Below are 20,265 nucleotides of genomic sequence, written 5' to 3'. Positions count from 1 at the left end.
TTTTTTTTTTTGGATAATAAAAGAAAAACCAGGAAAAACAAGAATGTTATGAATTGGGGATTATAACTGGTAATACGTGAAAAATCTTGAAAATTACTTAAATGTTAATGGGAAATGTAGGTAGGTACATAAGTAGATATATGTATATATACATAAAACCATAAAAGTGTGCTAAAGTTAATGCCCTCTCTGTGCATTGTTTTGATATTTAAAATATCTTATATATACATTTACATTTTATGTATATACATGCATATTTATTATTTATTTTTTTTAAGTACATAAAAGGAAAATAAATAAATAATCATGGGAATATTAGCATCATAATATGAATTGAATTTATTTGTAGTTCGTTTAATTCAATGAAGAAAATTGTATATAGATATATACAGTAATATGAAGAAGTCTTATTGCTATACTCACCATACCCATTATTCACCTACATTAAAAAGTATAATTGTAAAGAAGAGAGGATAAAACTAAATGAAATATTTTTCGGAAAATTTACTTTAATATTTTCTTTAATTCTTTTAATGTTTATGATCATTTAAGCATATTAAGTTAGAACAACATTTAAGGTTGTATATACTTAAAATATATACAAATTTAGAACTGAAAATGAATAGTAAACCCGTTTAGAATAAAATGAAAAATCGGTATAATAAAAAAGTAAATTTTAAGATAGATTGATTGTTTGTATATGTGAACAGTGAGCTTGAATTTAGTTATAAATATAATATTGTAAAATAAAATTGTCGAATCCATATTACCGAAAATCCAAAACCATTTGTGAAAACGTCAAAATTCAAATGAAAGAACTTAAATATGAGAGGTGAAATAAAAGACCTCTGTAAAAAAAAAAATTAAATTCTCTACATAGTTAATAATTATACAAGTACTCTCGATTTCATTTACACGAATTTCAATGAATTCAATTTTAAGTTGTGCCATTTGCATCTCAAACAATTTCCATTAAAATTCGTTATAAAGGTCTTTAATGAATTATTTATCTTGGACAAATATTATAAGTTTGAACTTATTCACATGCATTCATTCATGATTCATACATTCCCTCTACTTAATTCAAAGCTTAAAATTTAATCTTGTAACACTCTTTATTATTTCACTGTATGCATAGTACTTAAGAAAATTTAATAATTCTTTATCAGAACCATACGAGTAATAAAATTTTCTCTTTTATTATATAAGTAAAAAATCGTTTTTATTAAATTTTTTATTACATATAAAAATAAATACTAGCTATTCTTGCGTTCAAAAATGGCACACACAACAACTCGAAATAAAGTAAAATTAATTTTATAACATTTTTTCACATATATGCCAATTGCTTGAGTGCAGTTGATTTAAGTACGAGAATGTTCTTAATATCGTAAGGATCAACTATTCCATATTACCTGCCTTCTTTTAATTTTCTTTTATAATTACTCAAATTTTTAGGTACGTGCCACATACATTGTGTGTTTTTTATTATTATTATTTTTTCGTGCAGTTTTCCTTGTTTATTTTAATATTATTATGTTTTTAAGTGCACGGAAAATCAGTTATTCATGTTTTCTTTTTTCTTTTTTTTGTTCTTACGGTTGAATTTTCGCAATATTATTATTATTTTCTTACATACATACATTTATAGCTACGAGTACATTCGTTGTATTATAGAATGAGTATAATAACAAACTGTTCAACATGTAGCTTGTATGTAAGTTTGTATGCATACATATATACAATTATGCACGTATATATACTCATTTAATTAAACAACAGGTGATTCGAAAGTATTTTTACTTTGTTTAATTGAATGTAAATGGGTGTTAAACGATGGAAACTTAAGATTAAAAACAAAAAAGAGGAAAAAATGGGAGTATTATGAGAATACAAAAAAAAAAATAAAAATTATGCAAAGTGATGTCGTTTTAACAATAAATTTTTTTTTTGTTTAAAAAAGAAAAATCAACACAATGAAAACTGGTGCAAGGAACTATTAATTTTTTTTGGGTAAATCAAATTGTTGATTACTGCAATTCAGATTTATAATTATTTTATGTATGTATATACATATGTATATGTATGTAATAGTTGTGAATGGTAGAGTTGACCTAAATTTATATACTTACAATTTTATAAATTTTTAAGTTATATTGGGTTGCAAAATATTTAACAAAATTAATATTTTATTTTTAAACAATAAATTTAAATTTCGCCTTTCATTTAAGAATGAATTTAATAGATTAATTTTGAATTTGGAATTAATTTAGAAACTATATACATATATATTGAAGCAACAGTATATGAAATTTCGATAATAAACAGTGTGACCGGACAATATTTTCCTTTAAAATGATTAAAATCTTGTGAATGCGCTTTGTCAAAAAATTTCAAAAGTTATGTAATCGTATATTAAAATATTTAAGGCTATATACAATATTATCAAAGTTAAGTACAAACTAGATGCACAAAAAAGTCACTATATGAAAAAACAAAGTACTTTCAAAGAAAAAACCATATAACTGTATTGAATCATTCTTTCGTTTAGAGGTATTCACCGAGTAGCTACACAGTTAACTCTACACCTATTCCCATTAATGTTAAATGTTAACATTTTTCCATTGAACTACAAAGTTCACTTATATCGTAGTACTTATTGCACAGGTAAAAGTGTTGCTTCTTGTCACATTATTATGAATATCAAATTCAACCACAGTATTTAACAAAATCCGAGGAGTCTGCACTATTGGATATGAATAAATTTGAATGGGTTTCTAAATCAAAATTTTTATGAGAACGTGAGATCGGAACTGCAAAATTAAAACAAAAATCTTTGATATTATTGTTAAGTATAAGAATAATGAATTTATATTCTTCCTTTATGTTCCTATATATTCATATATATAATATGTACATACATACATATTTAAAAATAAATCAAAATTACTAAGTACTCAAGCATTTCTTATGAGTTTGCAAAAACTTCACTTCTCAATTTTATAAAATCAAAAATAAGTATAATATAGTTTGAGAAATTTTCAGGGATTTATGAAATTAATCATAATATACAATCATATAGGTACTTATTGGGATAAGTGAATTCTAAAGAATACATACATATCTACAAGGACTTAAGAAAATAAAAGCTATAAAACTACGATAATTGTAAATTGTGCAATGTAATCATGTATCGTATTATATTGTGTTTTATATAAAATTTTAATACTATAGCACTTCAAGATTATACAAAAATTTAAAATCTTTCTTACATACTAACAAATTGTTATACATATAACATATACGAGTACTTAATAATATAATAATACAAATTGTATGTTATACAAGTATGAACATTATTTTCAACAATTTAAACTTCTTGTTAAAAAATTAATGTTAATAATAAAAAATTCTGAAGCGCACTTAAAAGTAACACATTTATTAAAGAAAGAAAAAATTAGCAGAAGAAAAAGAAAAATAATTTTTCCATGGCAATATAAATTTTAAGAAAACGTCATAAGGATTCAACGTATCATATATCATACGTGTAGTGTAAGTTACACAACATTGTCACAAGTACAGAATATTTTTGTTCTTTTACTTGTTTTTATTTTCTGTGTTGTGTTATAAGATCTGTCTACTAAAAATTGTCTCCTTGTAAAATGCATCTGAGAATATTTTCATACACTTAATTTAAAATAATTCAAAAATTGACGTACACACACATATGTAATAAATGTACAAAGGTATGTATATAAACAAACTAAGTTGTTGAATTAAATTTTATAAGCCAATTTTTTTTTATTTCATTATTGTGTTAGTAAATTTCTATTAAAGACTTTTTCAATCAAATGAATTTGCTTTATTTCTATGTGAAACCGTAAAAATAAATCTTAAATATCCAAAAAAAAAATTTATATAAAAAAGAATTTCCGATCGCATAAATTCACTTAAGGCTGAATATGTAATGATATGATTTATGTATGTGCAAAGATGTAAGTTCGACTCTTCGGCACTTAATAACAAGATCATTTATTTAAAATTTATTTAAGAGAATGACAAATAAAACGCTAACCTTTACTTGCATTACAGACTACAATCGACATTGTCGTAAATATCTTTTCGTTTATGTTAGTCAAGCTAATAAAAATATTTCATACACATACCTGATGGGAACCTGATTAATATTTTATATTCCTTTCAAGTGATTACAGAACACATCCCTTGTAAATGTAAATGTAATTCTATCCTCACGGGCTTCAATATTTTGAAAATGAAAAGAAATTATTGATAAATTTAAAGAAAAGATTGGTTGTAACCGGGAGGTGACACAGAAGATAAACCGTCTCAAATGCCATTGTACATACATATATACATTATTACTTTTTTTTTCAAATAGAAATATATTTTCGTGTGATATGGAATGCCCAGTAATCAAATGAATGAGGTATCTAATTATGAAAGATGACAGAAATAATTTTACAGATACTTTGATTTTTTCTTACATTAATTTATGCTTTTTTTGTTGCATATTGGATTTAGATTACCTTTGCAATAGTTTTCATGCGTTGTTTTTAAAAATTTGAAATTATTTTTTACAATATATTTAGCTAATTTAAAATTTTAATACCTTTTCCAAATTGATTTTATTTATTTACTAAGCAGTTGACCTTTTTCAATACCAAAAATGAATGATGATTTTTGATAAAATACTAAACGCCACCCCTTACGTTACAAAAAAAACTAATTTGACAATTAATATTTTATAATGACAAATAAAAGTCGCTCCCTTATATTAAAGCAAATATTTTAAAATACATGCACACATACCTTATTGTTACCAGAGTTAATTGATATTATACTTTTTTTTTTTTTCTTGCCTCCTAAATAATATAATCTTTTGATGGCCGTAAATAAAATGTTTACAATTCTTCAACGAAATAAAATATTATAGGTGCCTGAATGTATGATTAAAGTCATTATGCATTTTATGTCATCAAAATAACTTTTACTTTAAAGAATAAAATAATAGCTATAAAATTTTAAAGTATGAAGCATATATGCATTAAACTTCATATAATAATCTTGAAGCTTAAAAAAATGGTATGAGATTTACATTTATTATAATTAATATATATTTATTGAATCAGAAGCATTCAGCTGCATATAACATGAACATGAATGTACACTCACGTACACATACACTTGTAGAAAATTAAATGTCAAGCTCTGAAACTTAAATTAGAAAGTGTATATTAATCTTATAAAATCCATAAAATAAGAATTTAAGATTTTATCAAATGAATTATTGAAAAAATGTGATTTAAGCATTTAACCATTGTGAATTAATTAAATACATTATGAATATTTACGACATTCTATTATATGTATATGCATATGTATGTTCAAATGAATTTTAAATATAATGTTATAAAAGAATAAAATTGTAATTCCTGACTAAAATATTGCTGAAGCATTAAACATAAATATTTTATTGTCATATTTTAATTTTAATATTTTTTTTATTTTATTTAAATTATTAATCTTTCTTTTCTAGTAATGACAGCTCTCTATATCAAAGTCTTTGCAGCTTTAATATAGAGAGCTGTCATTACTATAATTTTATTTATTACACTTTCATAAATAATTTTAGCTTTGCAAATGCTTAAATATAAGTACTTAATATAATTTTTATTAAAACCACCTTTAAACTTCATATTTTTACTTTTTGTGGATTTATATCTGTGCCATTTTATAAGACTAAGTCCCGATTGCTTACAAATTATAAAAAAAATCAGCAACTATTAAAAATCAACGATGTTTCTTTAAAAAATTCACTATCCTTATAATATTGACAATTTTTCTTAAGCAAAATTAATAAATTTTGATTAAATTCAATATTTAAATGTAATAGGATTTTAATATTAATCAAATAACAAATATGATCTTATACATACATACATAATGTATGTACATACATATATTCAATTACGCTAAATGTTAAAGCATAAAAATAGGGTTGGAATAATAAAAAAGTCAGAAATATTTATGTAAGTATTCAAAATTCATTAATCACCCATAAATCTCTGTTTTGTGTGGTTTCTTTAATTAAACTGCATGTGTTAATAGTTTAAAGATTTTTTGTTTTCTGCTTGCTATTTGTTACCCATAAATATAAAGTGAATTTCTCGTCTAAATCAATTATCTATTAAATTATTTGTGTCTGGAAGCTCCCATAATATATCTAATAAAACCATATATGTATAGCTAGTTATATAAAAAATTTTTTTCTTATATGAACTAAATTGTTCTGTCTGGGAACTTTTTTTTATAATTAGTATCACATTTTTTTTTCTTTTATATATGTACACAAGTGTATACATATGTGAAATTGAAAAAACAAATAAAATGACGATATTTCGTAGCACGTGACATAGTTTCTGGCCTGTAACTACTTATTTGTAATAAGATAGAAAAACTTCATTGGATCAAATTTATAATAGGAAAATTTTTTTTTGTGACATTTCTATAAAGATTTAATTTTGTTATCGAATGTACACAATCAAAATTTTTATATTCGAGTCTCCGTTTTGCAACAAAAGAGTCATGATCTTGATATTTTTAAAAATTTCAGAAGATTCTATTAATATTTTCATAACTTTACAAAATGAGTGTTTTAAAAAATATTCTATTATGTATACAATACATTAAGTATTCTATTGAGCATTAGGTGAGTCTAAGTAAGTTATGGAATTATTGTATAAATTTACCAAAATCTGTTAACTTTTAAGGAAATAACTGCTAAAGTTAAATCAGGCTTAAAAAATTAGCAGTTTTTCATTTTATATTATAAATTCAAATTTTAAAATATTCTGAGAAAAGCTTTATATTTTGAATTGGTTTGTCGAAATGTTTCAAGAGGAGACTCCTTCCTTGCGTTGAATACAATTTGAATATTTTTCATAACAACTTAAAATTTTAATTTTACAATTTATATACGTAACACTCAATTTTACTTATTCTATCAAAAAGTTATCATTTTCACTGCCCATTTTCGTTTAAATGCCACTGATGGGAAATTGCATAAAAAGTATATTTATGAATGTACTGTTAATATGCACTAAACATTATTGCTTTATCGCATCGTATATACAAAAATTTTTATTCAATAATTTCTTTTTTTTTTGTTTGAATGGTGTTAAAAATAAAATATACATCATTTACTTTAACACTACTATGCTAATGGCTAGATCAAATGAACCATTAAAATTATAGTGTAAAAATAACATCTGAAATTTTATTAAGCATTTGATGCTTTCTTCTCAAAAATTATATAATTTTAAATGCACACTTATTAATATACATGCATATATACAAATACTAGAGCGATGGGTATCTACATGTAATATAACCATAAAGTACGTAGCCGAAGCATATATCCACATATACATATACATATATGTATGCAATAATATCAAACTTTATTATATAAAAATTTTTATTAAATTGGAATGCTTATCACTTAAGTTTTTCCTGACAGCTTTTATACACTATGTAAACGTTTAAAGAAAATATATTTTGTGTTTTTTTCTCTTTACGCTATGGTGTTATTGAAAATTTTTATAGCAGTAATAAACATGACTTGTAAAATAAAAACTTCAATAAAATGTGCGATCATTTCCTTTTAATAGCTTACACACACACTGCACAAGCAGCAGTGACATGAAAATGTGTTAAGTATAAGCGTAATTATGACATTCTTATACATAATACTCAATCTATGCAGAAGTAAATAAATTTTTATAATTGACTAACAAATATTCGGCATTTCATACATAATATCCTGAAAAGCGTTAAGTTTCTACAGTTGCAATATTTGGATATAAGTATTTGCAAAAGTTCCAATCATTAAATTTTATAACAAAGTTCGATTGGTGAACTTTTGACACAAATCCTATAATTTTATACACATAAAAATCCATTGAAAAAAACAGATACTTAATTTAAGTAAAATTTTATTGTGCATACAGTATAAAAGAAATTCACGTTGCAAAAGTATATTATAGCTATATTTAATTTCAATATATCACATTATGTATATACATACATATACAAATGGAACTGTTTATGTCGGGAAACATACAATACATGTTTAGCTTTTGATTTCCTAATTTGAATTTGATAATACGAGTATCTATTTATTTCATACTGAAGTAGTATATGAAACTTAACAATTTCATTACATGATAACAAGGTATAGCAGCAAATTTAAATTAGTATATTAATGCAAGATTTATAATGGCTTGTTCGTTTGCAGATAAAAACTTTTGACTTTGTTAATAAACTCGTCGAGTTCTTAAAAAGTTATAAGGGTCAAACAAAAGTTCAGCTTCAAGCATAAACAAAAATTTTAAGCTATAGAGCTATGGCAAAATTTTCTAAATAAATTTATGTGAAAGTGATATTCTTCAAATTTAAACTCTGCAAAAAAAATTATTATTTTTTAATTATAACCTTAGAAGTTGCAATAAATAAATAATGAAAATTTAAAAAAAAATTTCAAAGAAATCTTGGTATTTAGCCATAGCATCTTGAAATTCAAAATTTCAAATGCGCTAGGTAATAGGCTAGGCGCTAAAAAAAATTAAGCCGACAATTTAGCAATTACATTAATAATATGGCATTCTTAGGTTCAAAAAATTATTAGTGTGTTACTAAAAAGTTTTTTATATTTTAAGTAAAATTTTATTTTAAAAATCAAAACAATTGTATGTCACTTAATGTTCTAACATAATTAAATATTTTTTCTAAAATATCCAAAATATTTTTATGTATGTGCATGTATGCATTAACTGTGAAATGTTCGCACACAACAGAATCATCATTAATTTTGTTTTTATTTTAATTTCGTGAAAATGGGCAAATAAATGCGTTACGATACATTAATAACAAAATAATTAAGAGACAAGGTGACAAAAAGTTCATGCATTCACTTAAGTCACTTGAACAATTTGTTAAAAAGTGCGCCAGATTTTATTTTTTTAAATAAAACAAAAAACATACAAGAATTTTGATTTTCTTTTGACTTAAATGGCAAAATTTTATTTTTATGCAATATTTTTGCCCATGATAAAATTAGATTTTCCGCTATAAGTAAAAAAAAAAACCTATTGGAACAAACATTCTTTATAGAAGGGCAAAACAGCAATAAAAACGAAGAACCCAAATAATGAAAATTCCAAAAATAGTTTATCTACCGCTTCGAAATAAAGCAACATGATATTAAAAGCGAAATATAACAAATGTTTTTGCAATTTAATGTACATTCGTTTGATTTTTTATAATTTTTAGTTATAAATTAATTAAATTTTTATGGAAATGTGCAAACATATGCTAACTTAATTGAAGTGGGTCGCAATTGTCTTACAATGTGTTATCCTTTAATCTTAATTGTGATTCTTCATTTACTTTGTCTCATTTTATATCCGTAAAACAATACTTAATTGCTATACCACAATTAAACTCGATCCCGCCTTGTGAAATATTTAGATTATGACAATGTTCTTAATAGGCATTCTTGATAAAAAATTTTCTATCAGTATCTGTGTGCGATTTCTTATACCACACCAGAGTAAAAAGACCTTTTGAAATTTATTCAGTTTTCTATTTAATGCCCGACTTCCATAAGAAATTATAATTATAAGATAGAGCTGAAAACATTTAATTCGTTAGTTAGTTTATATCAAACTTTGGGTCGATAAAAGTTTTTATTATATGTGCTTACATTTAAGGAGTCTTGTAATGCACAAAAAAAACTACTTATAAAAAATAAATACTGCATGTTGCACGCAATATCAAAAATAACTTGAAAAATGATATAAAAAATAAAGTTTCAAAATTTTCTTTAAGAATTATGTAGGTACAAGGATATTCATTTAATAATAAATATATTTAACATCAACATTACAAATTAATAAAATTTGCAAAGAGGTAAACTGTTATACTCCATCTACGTTATACTGTTATACGATATTACATTAAAACTGTTATGCTGTTATAAAATTTGAATTTTTCTCGCTTCAAAAAACATTCCTGCTAAAAGTATAGCTATAGTATTTTCCTGTTCTTAATTTTCACAAGGAAAATTTCAAAATTTAAATTTAATTAAATGCACAAAAAAGCCTATGAAATGGTCTGTGTCTCATAATTTATATTAAAAATATGCATACATATACATTAAAATTGATCAACTAAATCCGAAAATGCTGAAAAACTCTGTGCTAACAAACTCTTTGAATTATTAATTTTTGAGTAACTTTTACATATACTTCATTTAAACATAGCAACAAACCTTTGTAAGAAGTTTCAGTAAAGGGAAGTGGAGAAAATATTTTAGAATGAGGACTGTAAAATCATAAATAATTTCTTTCGGCATGATCAAATTTTATTATAAATATTTGACTTTTATGTCAGTCAAAATTATGAAAGCGATTTCAAACAAATAATTTATATTATGGCATAATTGCAAATTTATCGAGTTTTATCTTTACATTATGTTAATTTCAGTTTATTTCAATGATTAATATTTTCGAAAGAGTAAAAGGGCTTAAATTTAACTGCATTGCAATTGTTCGAAAAGAACACCAAAAAATTTTTATAGTGTTACATTTTTCAATTAAAAAAAACAACATTGAACAGCCAAAAACGTGTAAAACACGAATATTTTTTAAATGTGTTTAATTTAGTCGGACCTTTTATGTTTGATTTCTGACTAAGTACATCTAGTTTAACAAAAACAAACTTTTACTCTAACTATTATATAACTCATATTTTATAGTTCTCAAAAAGTTAATAGTAATTTTCAATTATCCTTTTAACACAAAACATTATTTTTGTAAATATACTGATCTATACATTTCTATAGCTTTTATTTACATACAAAACCTAACACAAATGTGTATGAGTAAAATATTTATCAAAAAACATAAAATACTTAATTATTATTAATTATTGTGTTTTATTGATTAGTTTGCAATATTCATTACTAAACTATTCACCATAAATATACTTTTATTTACATATTTAAGAAAAATATTTTCAAAAAACAATAACCAAAGTAAATATTGTATTGTACAATATTATCGAATGTCGATTAATTAATTTTATGAATGTTTTCTTTTAGAAGGAGGAAAAATATAATAAGCTTTATATTTCGAAACAATATCGTCATGAACATACTACTTACCTAGGTATTTAGTATTGAACTCAATAACTTGAAAGTTACATAGCCTAATTCAAATATTTCAAATATTGTTAAAATTTTTTTAAAAGAATTCAAGAGTGCCTATTTACTATAATATATACATACTTATAATTCATATTTTTTTGGAACTTCAAATTGAATCAACCAACAAATCTGTACAAATTTGCAAAAATCCAATAAAATTACAATTTTTATTTAATCCAACAATATATCATATTTTACAATATGAGGATTTCCAAATTTCAAAACAAAATCTAAAGGTATTATTGAAGCATTTCTATAGCACTTTTCACAAGTTGCTTACTCGTATTAAGCTAAATTTACAGAATTTTAAGAATTCAAAATTAGAAAATCAATCTTCAATTTTAAATAAGCACTCCTTAACTAATAGATGTTTCATTTTAGTTATTTAGATTAATTATTTTGTAATTATAATAATTGAAAACTTTAAAATTTATAGTATGAACATAGGTCCTGAAGACCTATGAACATGAAGACCTATGATAGACCGTCATATACGAGTAATATATGCGAAACTGCACTAATATGCGGTTCTATCCTACTTAACAACCTATTCTTATTCTGAAATATAAAACTCACTTTATATTTTTAAAAAAAAACTTTCATTAGTTTATAAATATATTTTAAAAATATTAAAAATAATATAGGACCGACACAAGGACCTTAAAATAAATAATGAACATTTTCTGAACATATTAAGTAAGTATTATGAACAAGTCACAATACATAATAAATACATAGTAAATACATATTTACTAAAAATAAATATTATCATTAATATTATGAATAAAATTTGATTTTAATTCTGAAATCTAAAAATAATAATAATGAAAAACAAAAAAAAAATAAAAATACAAAATATGTCTGCCTTTTTCATACATATATGCGGAAGTGTTAAAATGTATACACGCAAATACACTTATAATTGCATAGGTTCTATGAAAAACTACAAAACCGAATATTATAATATTTGGTTTTCTATATAAATAAAATTAATTTTCACATTTAATATACTCAAAATTTACATTTGTATGTGCTTATGTAGCATAACAAAAAATATCAAATATAAAAACATATGCACCTCAAAATTTTTATGCCATAAGCTGACTGCAATAAGTCTCATTAAAAAATAAATGGGTGCAAAGTGGTATTTAAAGAATTTAATATTTTTTTTTTGTTTATGATTTTTTTATATTTTACATTTTTAACAAAATTATAACAATATTTGTATGAATAATGTCCAATTAATAAAGTATATACCAACGAAAGAAAAAAAAGAGATTGATATGGTCAATATATAACCGATTGCACAGTGTATTATGTGATTTGAGAAAGATGCCGCACAAATTCTTCGTATTTTAATCAAGGTTGATTACGTTTAGTTAATAACTACAACTATTTGAATTTTGTTCATACTACTTAGCTTCATACTGTTCGATTTCCCTCAAAGGACCAATGTTCGTAACTAATACCGTTGGAATTGAAACAGAACTAAAATATTAAATTTCAAGTAAGTCCATTCATTACAGTTTCTTGAACATGTTTAAAATATATAAAATAGGCCCCTAATAATCGTTCAGTTTCCTAGCCCTATGGTATTTTCCAAAAATCTACTATAGTTCATAGTTTTTACAACCGTAGAGTTGATACATTAAATTTCAAGGAATTCATTAACTATTTCTCTGTTAAAACCCAAAAATGAAAGTTGAAACCATATAGTTAAAGTTTAACACTTAGTTTCAGCTCAAAAAACTAGTTGTTTTTCCATGTTTTCCGTGATATATATAAGTATATTAAGAAAAACGGTTGAATATTATTTTGAAAATTCTGATATATTCCAAAAGTTGATTAATCGTTTTAGCCGAAATTTAATTACACGAGTGCGCACGCAGACAAAATTAGAATGCATTACCAAACAAAATATAGTTTACTAAAGGCTCTTTCGCATAGAGGAATGCATTACCACCAAAAAATTGACATACGAAGTTTGTTACTATCACATAACCTCCCTTATTTGTATACAATGCGGTCGGTTAAAATAAGCCATACAGAATTCACAATATTAATGTACTTAATTTCGTTCTATTTTTTTTTCTCTTAATATTTAACAATTAATAATACTTACTGCAACAATTAATAATGCTTATAAAAAAAAATTTAGTTATGTCACGACAACTATTACATTTTACACTTTTACTTTATTATATTGTATTTCTAAGTATGTACAAATATAAATCATACTTTAGGCATTTGATTAAACGTTTATAACATTTACAGCGTTATGATTTAGAAATTAAATAAAATAATATTTTTAATACAAATAAATAAATTATAAGCCTTAAAGGTGGTAAAACAAATGTCATTGAAAAAAAATATTGTTATAGAATTTCGATCGACCACAAGTTCTAACTAAATATCGATTATAAATTATTCAAAGCTATTTAAAATAATTAACAAAAGCTACTTGTTTAAAAGCAATTATTCAATTTTAACAAAAAACAAAAATTTATTCAACAGATTTTTAAACTGTTTCAAATTTTATAATTAATTAATTACACATTGAAATTTTAAGAAGGTTCGCTTTTTGAATGTCTAATAACATTACTCTCAAATATACTTTAAAAATAATAAAAAGTGTTCTAATTCTACTTTTATGATTAATTTGGGTTAATAAGTATTTCTTTAAATTTGAAATTTCTAAAGTGTTGCTTTTATTCAATTTCAAAATTATCTTAAATATTACATAATGTCGTTAATACTCGTAACTCATAAAAATTTAAGTTAATAATAATATTAAAAGTATAGGAATTAAATACAGTTATCAAAGTTAAATGTAGTAAGTATATGAATAATTATAGCATAATATGTAAACTCACTTTTTTAAGCTGTAACTTAAAGTATTAAATATATTATGTTAATAATATAATTAATTTTTCGGGATTAAGAGAAAAACTGCAAAATCTACAATGAAACTGTAATAATTCAATATTTCCCACTAATTCAAAACTGTGTTCATTATAATATAGTCTCGCAGTAATTACTTATTCATGTATGAATTGAACTCCTCAACATTAATAATATAGCACATATTTCAATATGGCAGGGTTACTAATTTCTTCTCCTTACTCAACATTATTCTACAATTTAAAAGTAAAAACATAAAATAATATAGAATAACATGACTCTTATTGAGAATTTTAAAAAATTAAACTTGAATTTTATTGTGAGTTGTTATGAACCATTTTCCTGTTGGAACACTTTAGAAATCTAGCTTATTATTTACATTCGACCATATTGTAAAACTGAATCCTTTTCAATCATGATTAAAATATTTTTCTTAAACATAATTACGTATAAGACGCTCAAGCTTTCTGCTTCAAAATAAAAACATAAATTATATGAGCACATTTCAAACATACCATCACCTCTTTAATACCTTGTCGTAATATTTAATTACAAATGGAAAAAATAAATAATTCAAATATATTTTAATCAAGAAATTCAATTTACAATATTGGAAATTTTAATTATAGAATTTGTTTCTTCAATTCTCCAAATTCATTAACCTAAAATTTACCTAATCTTAAAACCTAAAGAAATTTTTTTTTAAATTTTACAATTAAGTGTACATGTGTATATATATTTTTTTACTATACCCTAAAAGTCAATCAACTTAAGAGTATTAAATCCAACACAAACAATTTTTAGGGTACTATATAATATGTGTATGGAAGTATAATTAAATATCTTGAATTATAAATCTACTTACAGCTGCTTAATAATAATGCAAATGTTATATTTTTGCTAAATTTTTGTATAATAGATTGATTGCTATTGCAATATGTATATGTGTGTATATATGTACTTTTGATATAAATTTAAAAATTGTAAAAGGACTTCTAATTTAAATGTATATACATATATATATGTATAAAGAACAGGTGTTTCTATAATATTATATTCTATAAATTAAACATATTTTCATGCTTATATAACCCTATCAAAATATTTTTTTTACAGTAGAGAACATAAGTATTTTAGCCAATCAATCAAAAATATTTTAATCAAAATTTCGCATTTAATAAAGAGACCCACCTACATACATTCTCTCAAAATATTAGGTAAAATATTTTTATTTATTTTTAAATTTTATTAAAATTAAAATAGTTTTGCTAAAAATACTTTATTATTATTTTATTAATTATGATTTTTTCTTTTAAATTCTTTAGCTATAATATTGCGATAATAAAGTTTCAATAAAATTTTCCATTTCCCTTCTTTAATTTATATTAATGACCTAAAATACACACACATATATATAATATACATATTATATATATTTTAATGTTGAAATATGTTTTAATAATCTAAAAGATTATAATTTTGAATATTTATTCAAAAAAAAAAAAAATAATAAACTCTTTTGTACCTTGATATTTTAAAAATCTAAATATTTTCGTATTTCTAAATTCCCTAAGGAATTGCGATAATACCAATATCAAAATCGAATATAATAGTAAGTATATAAAATAATTTTGTATACTTGTTTGTAACAATGATTGTTTAACAAACTAGTTCAGACTTCTATAAATATTTATTTTTGAGAAATAACATTAAGCGTGCCGGCGTCACATAAATGTTAATTTTACAATATAAATGCATAATTATTCTCAAAACCAAAATGGGCAGAAGAGTTTGGAGCAATATAACTAGACTGAACAACTAGAATGAAACCAGTAATTAAATAATAGCAAAATTATAGAATTCCAGTTTTAAATTATATGTCTACTATTATATGTCTACTTAGGTACCGTTGTGACTTGCTCAGTACGCTAAGAAATTTCTAAAAACTGCGCTTGCTTTATAGCGAAGTTCTCCCCCCCTTTATAACAATGAACAATGTGGAATAAGCAATAAACAATGCACAATGAAAATAACAAACAACTTTTTTGTAACATTATCATGCTGAATGCAAGATTAGTCATAGACTTAAAACTTGGAATTGAAATTAATTTCGCTCTTGTTGGAAAACATTAATGAAAAAAATTAGAAAAGATTTTTTATTTTTTTAAAATTTAGTTTTTTTTTTAAATTGTTAATGACACTCCTGCTTTCCAGTGCTCATTGCATATATTGTAATTCCGGCACTGTGTCAGCTTAATATTTAACTTTCAGACTATTATATTTGAAATATTTTCTGATATTTTCTTCTAAAATAATTTATGTAGACACAATCAACTGTTATACAAGTTGCAAATAATTATTTAAATTATTTAAGATAAAACAAAAAATTTTCTTTTCATCATAATAGTAAAAAGATTAATGTTCTTTGATTTTAAAAATCTTAATAATATTTTTCGAATTTCAAGGTACTCGTATTACTCGTAGTATGTAAAAAGTAATCAATAAATTACGCAGCCAATGAAACTTTAAAAATAAATTATATTTTATGATGATGATATAAGTCGTAATTTACATAAAATTAATTTAAGTACTCATTTAATAAGTAGTTGTAATTACTTTACTAATGAAAACCTTGAATTTTTTCAAACAAATTTCTCAGTTTAAAATTTTAAGCATAATAAGTATTAAATTAGCTTCATAAAGTACATACATATACTGAGTTTTTTGACGTAGATTATAACGTAGACGTAGATTTTATTGTGAATTTGAAGGATATTTTCCGTTTTTACTTGAAATAATCATAACTAAATACTAAATCTATGTTTTTTTGGTTTTTCTTTTGTTTACGAAATATTCTTAATGCATATGTATAACAATAAGAACTATAGCCCAATAATTTTCATTTTTTTCTGATTTATTTCAAAGTTTAAAGAAATTTGTATAAAAACGTTTGTCATAAGTTTTTGGTATACAAATTAATATGACAGGATAGTGTTAAATATCTTTAATTGTTTAAAACTGAGTTTAATATGACGCAGTTGAACATAGAAATACGTATGAACTTCTAATTTTAAAGTTCCGATTATAACTAAACCGTGACTTTAATTAATTGTATAATTAAACAGTAACAGTAAGTATAAATCATCCAATACTAAAATAAACAATGCTTTCAAAATTTTTTTAAATTCAGCTCTAGTTTACATATTTCAGGTTTATTTAAAGTTGGTAGAAAACAATATTGTGGTATTACATGCATAGAACAGAATGATGCCCAAATAAAGATGCGTTCCTATACTTTTATACAATCTAGCACTAAAATCATTTAGAATTTTAATCAAACGAATTTAAAACAAATATTTACTTACTACTCCTAAGTAAGTGTTGATTCAAGACCATCTTTTAAAAGGTAAAAATATTTTCAAAATAAACTCGATTCAATAATATTCTAAATTTTATTTTTTATTAAAATAGATTTTTTTTAGATTTCCTTTAAATCTTTTACTTGAATTTCATGTTTATCAATATATTTAAGTAACATAAAATTTATTAGAAATCATTTTGATTTTACCAGTTTTAATAGATTTATGAGAATAAAACTATAGTACTTATAAGTATGTTAAAAACTTAGCAATAACAATTATATAATTAATAAAAATGTTACATAATTCACAATTAAAATATATAACAATTTTAATATAATTAAATAATTAACTATAATTGATCTCAATAATATTTTTAATTTCACATTGCAAGTGCTTGTTTCTTTTAGATTATAAATTAAGAATATTCTTCTTTTCTAAATATCCTGAATAATAAAATATTATTAATATATAAATACTATAATTGTATACTATTATCATATACGTGTTAAGGTACTCATAAAAAACATTTCAAAATAATTCAATGTTCCGAATTACTAATATAACGTGTAATTGTTTAATTAAAGTATTGAGCCCATTAAACTAATAATATTAACTCAATGAAAATTTCTTCATACAACTTCAGAACAGATGGATGATGTAGCCAAAAGAAACGAGTTAAAAGCAGAAAAACTAAATATTCTATTAAATTTACAATTTAAAATGCTATACTTAAGTATTCAACTGTGATAAACGCTTATCTTTTCTTGTTTTTAATTTAAAATCTTTAAAAAAAAAATACTTAATCGGTATTATTAAATATAAAATACATTTTGTATATACAAACATATTACGAGGTTCATTCATTTAAAAATGAACACCAATAAAAAGATTTTCCATACCTGTAAAATTATTCGAAAACAATTTGTGACAAAAGCATCATATAATTTTTATTAATTATATTTTTTTTCTTAAATATACTTACTTATATATTTATTATTTGTTTTATTTTTTTTATATCCAAATTGAATTTATAATCCAATAATTTGCATTACTTATATTGTTACATTTATTAATTAGTTTAATTTATTTTTGTTCAATTCAAAACTATTTTATTGGACTTGTACACTTGTATAACACAATAATAAGAGCACAAATAAAGAATTGTTTTAAATTTTTTTTCTTTCTCTCTTAAGAGTTTTATACGAATTATTTTAATATAATTAAATAAATTAATAATTTTATTCTGTTTTAGTTTTTCTTAAACAAATATTCTTTTTTGCAAACTTTAAAAGATTTTCTCTTTTATTTCTTTACTATGCCATAAAGAAATTTTCTATTTTTCCTTTTAATATCTAAGGATTATAATTCGAAGAGCTGCCAAATATTTTTAGACTCTTGATTATTTTTTTGTTTTATTTTGTTATTTTCTTAAAACAAATCGGTTTTTTTTGCTATTTTTATTATAATTTTTCTTTTAATAAAATATAATCCAAGAATAAACAAACCGACAGAAAAAAAATACTCTTATGTTTTATTTTATTTCACTTTTTTTTTAATTTTCAATTTTCAAAATGAACACTAAGAAACCAAAAAACAACAATAGAATGAAAAAAAAGGATATTAAGAGTACAAAAATAAAGTAAAAACGAATTTGCGAAAGAAAAGTAAAAAAAAGAAATACTTTATTTTTTAACGTCGAGTAGAAATCACTGTCAAAAATTTTTTCGTTTTGCTTTTGTTTTGTTTTTGCTGCTTTTTTTTCTATAATTTCATTTCGGAAGTTGCAAGAATAATAATATCCTTTTTCCTATATATTATTAAGAGAAAAAGAGAAAAAATAATAAAAATGTAGCGGAACTTGTATAAAGAATGAAATTTTCTGAAGCACAAATTTTCAAATTAATCACCACTTTATTATAGTGACAACATTTTGTTTTACATATGATTCAAAAGAAACAAAAAAAAACAAAACATAAAAATAAAATCATGAAAAAAATAATTTACATATTAAATAAAAAAAAATATAATATTAAAATATAAATAAATTTTTAAAAAATTTAAAAAGTATTCGGTTGCAATAAAGAATTTGAAATCAAATTGAAATTATTAAATAAAAATATTTTAATTTTCAAGAAAAATTTAAATTTTTTTTTTAACTTTAAATCCAATTAATTCTTCATATTCAATTATTTAATTATTTTTTTTTTTTTTTTTGTAATTTAATAAAATTAATAAAAATTACTGCCGTCGGATTAACCGCGATGCAAGTTGTTACTATTGTAAAATAAGGAAAACAATAATAATATTTATGATTGTATTGTGAAACTATACATATATATACAAATATAATAATATTTATTATGCTCAAACTTACACATACACACAACACTAGAAATAATAAAATTTTATGTTTTTTTTTTTTGTTTTTTTCTTTTTACAAAAATTTTCTATTTTCTAGAAAATTATTTTACACACCGAAAATTAAACCGAACCGAACACGTGCGCAGTTTGTAAACAACTGATGAATTAAAATGAAATCAAACAGAAAGAACTACAACATCTACAACATTGAGCAACAAAACAAAATTAAACAAAAAAAAAATGGTAAGAATAAAACGAAAATATTTTAAAGGTAAAAGAAGGAAAAAGAAAATATTTTATACAATGTTTAGCAACATGTTGATATTATTGTAAAAAAATAATATATAAACATTT

The 20,265-nt window shown here is 22.6% G+C and overlaps 1 protein-coding gene across 1 annotated transcript in view; it reads right to left on the bottom strand.

The window, feature by feature from the left end:
- LOC129614268 (protein Wnt-5) overlaps positions 1 to 20,057 on the bottom strand; it is a 173,015-nt gene extending 152,958 nt beyond the window's left edge. The window contains exon 1 of the mRNA XM_055528795.1: positions 19,925 to 20,057. The gene's annotated coding sequence lies outside the window, so the exon portion shown is untranslated. The remainder of the gene's footprint in view (positions 1 to 19,924) is intronic.
- Positions 20,058 to 20,265: the final 208 nt, after the last annotated feature.

Source organism: Condylostylus longicornis, unplaced genomic scaffold (genome assembly GCF_029603195.1).
Source record: "Condylostylus longicornis isolate FDR11 unplaced genomic scaffold, ASM2960319v2 ptg000004l, whole genome shotgun sequence".
Lineage (NCBI taxonomy): Eukaryota > Metazoa > Arthropoda > Insecta > Diptera > Dolichopodidae > Condylostylus > Condylostylus longicornis.
This window is presented reverse-complemented; position numbering and strand designations above follow the sequence as displayed.